Below are 5,485 nucleotides of genomic sequence, written 5' to 3' on the forward strand. Positions count from 1 at the left end.
AGCCACCGTAGATAAAGTCGATTCGTTTTTTGCCTTTCTCGTGGGCCGGAAAATTCCATCTTTTGGTTAGTGCTGGTCGGTAGTGTCTCATTCCCCCAGATAGGTTGCAATTAAGGGTTCACATGCTATCTTTCTTCTGAATTTGTGGGGCCATCGGTTTTTCTAGCAGTTCGAAAATTTTGGTCATCTTGTGCTTTCGCTTGAAGTTGGGGATTTTTCTGAAGGGAAATTTCATGCTTGGGTTGTACTGAGGGACGCTAGGAGGAGGGGTAGCTTCATTGGGGTTTTCTAATGCGTGGATTGCTACCCTAATCTTGACGCATATTTTTCTTTCGGTCTTACTTTCGATTTCGTTACTTGCATTACTGTTTGGCCCCCATGAAATCATGTCAAATCGTTTCTTTTGTGCTGGGGGTGGAGAACTTGGCGATTCCGGCTCCGCTTCCCTGCTTCTTTTATTTGACGATACTTTTGCTTTTCGGTTGGATTTTGGAGTTTCTGGCTCTTCATCTTCTTCCTCGGTTTCTTCGCTGGTCTTTTTGGTTTCATTCTGACTGCGAAATGCCGCTCGACATTCTTCAGTCGAATGGCCCTTGCGATCATGGAAGGCGCAATATTTGCTTAGATCGTATGTTGACGATTTATTTTACGGTGAGTTGTTTATCACATAGGAATGTTGTCCTTTGGTCACTGGCTCTTTGGGATCGGTAGTTTTTTTGGTGACGTTATTCTTGTTCGTGCTGTACTGTTCCTTTAAGGTTGCGACCTCCTCCTCGTGGGTTGCGAAGTACGAGGCTCGATGCAGGGCGTCGTCCAATGAGATAGGTGCTTGTACTGCTAGTTCCTCACTGAATTTGGATGAGAACCAAACTCCATTTTTCAACACTGCGACATGACCTCGTTTGGATGTGAAATTTTGGCTTTGATTTCTCGGAACTTGTTTATGTATGCTCTTAATGGCTCGAAAGGTGCTTGCTTGAGATTCCAGAGGTCTGCCTCGGTAACTCTTGTCTCTACGAAGACTGCATATTGTTTGAGGAATGTAGTAGACACCAACTGGGTGAAATTTTTTATCGAGTTTTCTTCTAATCCAGCGAACAACTCGAGAGCGGCCCCGGTGAGGTTTTCGGCGAAGAAGCGGCAATAGCCAGCCTGTTTTTCGTTGTTGAGGTGTGCTCTTGATATCGCTAGACGGAATGTAACACCCCCGAACCGTCCTAGACATATGGTCAATCAATTGTCCAACAATCAAACAAGAACATGACCGATCGACCGTCAAACACCCAGGGTTGGAGATGAATGAGCCAACCGGCCAGCCGACAATCAAGCAAGAACATGACTGACCATCCAACACAACACCATGGTCCGGACGCGCTATGTGACGGGCAAGGGACGATCCGGCCAGTCACAAAACTTAGTCCACGACCTAGACCAGTTCATCCACTAACTCGTCCCGCTACGTCAAAGCACAAGGCTTTACAACCCGTGCCTAAAGTTAGCGTTTTCTGTTAGATTGAGGCCTAAGGCTTTTCATCCCGTACTACGACCTAACGTTGTGTTAGAACGGACTAGTCAAATATCACAGTACTCATTAGGTGCATATAAAACAATTACTTTTATCGATTCAAGAAATATCCATACATTGATATAATTCGAGACCTGCCTAATGCCAAATCGAGTCAACTAAACACAAATTCACAATACTGTTTGCAAAAGGCATAAAATCTACACTGGTGGTCCTAATGTCTAGCACCTAGCTATCCGATCATCCTTACCTAAAGCGACCTGCAAAAAAGACAACGAAGTTGGATGAGTAATCTATTATTACTCAGTGAGCTGGCGGCCTCTACCCGCAAACTAGACTCTAACCCAGAAAACCCAAAATAATAATGAATCTAGCCCTAGCATGCAATAAAAGCAAAGGCTAAGCAAACCGTTACTAAGTTAGACTTGGCCTTCGGCCATGATCTACCTTCAAGTAACGGGAACATGCATTGAAAGAAGATAAGAACCAATCCCTAGTTAACCATATATCAGCCTAAGTTCAGTACTCATGTAGTGTTAGATACTTAGACTATACAAGTACCATTAGCCGGTCGACCAACAATCAGACAAGAACATGATCGGCCAATCAATGATACCACATAGGTTTAATATCCACCACTCTTCACAAGCAATCCCTCAAACACATACATGCCAACGTCAGGCGTACACTAACTAAGTTCACACCAAGCCTAATCCGGTACCTAAGCCAGAGTTTGGACTTATTGTTAGAACTTGCAAGAGAAACAATAAACAACCAAACACAATCACAATAATAAGACTATGAGTATCTACGACTCGATCTAACTCGTAACACCATATATCGATGCTGCATTTACTCTAGGGTTTCGTAACCCTCTACGACACTCTTACACAACACAACACACTACCCCCGGGAAATGGTGACTTCGTGTTCATCCTCTCTATCGGCAATATCCCATTTTCTACCACAACGGCCAAAAAAAGGAACTTTAAACCGACAGCGGCCCACTATCCTTCGGGTCATCGCGTGACAGCCCACAGTCCTTCGGGCCACTGCCACATTACACCGTCGTGTAATCACTCAGCCATAGGCCATTTATCCCGTCTCCCTGAGTTTTCCCGATCCAGCAAATAAGGGGTTTCCTTGAACCCGATGAATACGAGGGTGAGGAAACACTAGTCCATCCCAAAACATGCCTAGCATGGTGGGTTACACACACGCTATATGGCATCACACTCTAACTCTACAACACTAACAACAATATCATCACTAAACAACTCAACCAGTTAGTCACTCCCTTACCAAGAGCTGACTAACCTCAATCAACAAGCAAGCATTTAGCATTCGCTAACTAACCAATCAACCTAACCATTAGCATGCTACAACGATTCTCAAGCAATAACTAAGCATGCTATCAACTCAATCAACTATTAACTAATCAAACCGTTACTCAGTTAGAGCCGGCCTCCTGCCATGATCCAACTTCCAAGTAACGGAAACCTGCATGAAAACAAGTCAGCAGACAATTGATCACAACTCACAGTGTTCTAGGCGAGAAGCAGCTGGTTGATCGAAGAAGACTTGGCCAAAACCCAAGGGACGACTTGACTTGACTGAACTGGACTGATCTCGACTTGGACAGAAACTCAGCTTCACCATGTAGAAACTGACAGGCCTGGACCGACTGATCTGGACTCGGACAGAACCTCCTTTAGCTTCTGGACAGTTCGTCGGCCTTCCCGGCCGAGTATCTAACTTTAGAACTTCGACTGATATGAACCCATGGAACTGAACTAATCTTGGAAAGCACCTCCACATGATTGTAGGAGAATATGACTGGCTTGGACAGATTGAATGTGACAGAGCTTCCGCCTCACAATCGTATAGAAACGCCGATTGGACGGAACTGGCCTTCTCGGTGAAGTATCGGTCTTCAGAATCGACCATACTCTTAGTCGACCACTTTCCTTCTCTCTCTCTTTTTACCAAAGTTTGGAGTGACTCTCCATCTGAGCTGGTGTTCAGTTGCACAGAACTTTCCCTAGGTGCTGACTCGATATCAGTAGAGAATTGACCTCGAAAACTCTCTAAAACTCTCGAAATAGATCGGAACCTCTTGCTTTCTTTATCTACTTTTATCTCACGTTTTTAACTTTTTTTGTACAGGTCTGGATGTGAAAAAATTAATTGGGGTCGTGGGGTATTTATAGGAGACAGCAACCAATAAGCTTCAGGTTGGTGGCAGCCCGTGTGTCGCTCCGCATGGCTCTGGATGCTTGCGCGGTGGCACATCGTGCTCCACGTGTCTTTCAGCATGGCCTGGACACATTCAGGACGCCACCACTCCTCCCATATGTCAGGCTGAATGACTGGAACTCATGCAAGGTGACACACCATCTCACACATGTCGATCAGCATGCTTCAGTATCATGCGCGGAGACACCTCGTTGTTGGGGTCAAAAACGGTTACGACGAAATTAACATTCAAAACGTCCGAAGAAGAAAATGAAAACTTTGTTGAAATTAACATTCAAAATGTCCGAAGAAGAAAATGAAAACTTTCTTCGACAAATACTTTTTCGAAATAGATTCTTTCTTACAAAAAGCTTTGCATAGGAAACACGAGACATCGGACAAGAGCTCGAAAAAGGTCGCTACACAACGACCGAACGCGTGTTCCGCTCGGTCGCTACGTAGCGACCGAGCGTGCGTTCTGATCGGTCGCTATGTAGCGACCGAGCTATTCCGAAACATCGATACGACACTGGTCCATGCATTCTCGTCTACCATTCGATGCTATCTCACGAAGACCGTAGCAAACCCATTTCATGTTTTCCGCTATTCTAAGTCATCGATCAAACTATACGGTAAAAACCGTGGAAAGACTTCCCGAACGAGAGGAGCTCAATAACGCCATGCTCCTGGATAATCTCGATCTCATTAACGAGAGCCGAGATCGAGCGCTCATCCGAATCCAAAATTACAAACACGCAGCCGCAAATTACAATAATTCCAACGTACGGAATCGCAGATTTAATCAAGGAGATCTGGTCCTTCGCAAAGTCTTCCAAAACACCCCTGAACGAAAGGCGGGAAAACTTGGAGCAAACTGGGAAGGACCCTATAAAATCGAAAAAGTTGTCCGACCGGGCTCCTACGAAATAGCCAACATGCAAGGCGTGAAAATTCCAAGGACCTGGAACGCGATATATCTCAAAAAACACTATCACTAAACAAACCAACTCGCAATCACCGAACTACGAGACGGCTTGATCTCCATACGGAGTATGTAGACAGTTTGTCGAAAGGCAAATTCAGCTGTCCCCCCTCATTAAAAAGGGGGGGGGGGGCGTGGATACGTATACTCGTATACTCTCAAATTCGAAAACATCCGACCACGCCTTCGATGTTTCCGACATATCTTAACCAAGAAAATTATTTTTTATCCGCAATCATTTTCGATATTCGTAAATAAATCAGCCGCTAGGGAGAAGCAACCTTTTGCATCGCGAGATGTTGCAAGAGATGCCTTGATAGTTACTTTTTCTGAACGACGAAAACGGACGCTCTGTCACAAAAAAAAATGATGAACATTTTAACACATATTTTACGCAAAAACTCCAAACGACGGCATCTGCCGCCAAGTCCGGTGCTGATCACATCGAAATCTCGAACGTCCAAAACAGACATCCGACACAAGGATAATAGCGCTATAAAAGAAACCCGAAATTTTGGTCCAGCACTTCCGGTTGGCTTAAAAATTGTCTCCGGAGAGATGCTCGATTCTTATCTAACAAGTCATATAAGCCGATAACCTATCGCGGACTTTAAATCGGTCCGAATCAGGTTAAAATCGCGACAGATAAATCAATAGCCGGTTAGTCACCGCAGAAAATCTTAAAACCGAAAGTAAACCTAGGTCTTGCCCTAAACCTAGCGCACTGGTCTCTAACATCTCAA

This window comes from Brassica oleracea, chromosome C2 (assembly GCF_000695525.1).
Source record: "Brassica oleracea var. oleracea cultivar TO1000 chromosome C2, BOL, whole genome shotgun sequence".
NCBI classification, from domain to species: domain Eukaryota; kingdom Viridiplantae; phylum Streptophyta; class Magnoliopsida; order Brassicales; family Brassicaceae; genus Brassica; species Brassica oleracea.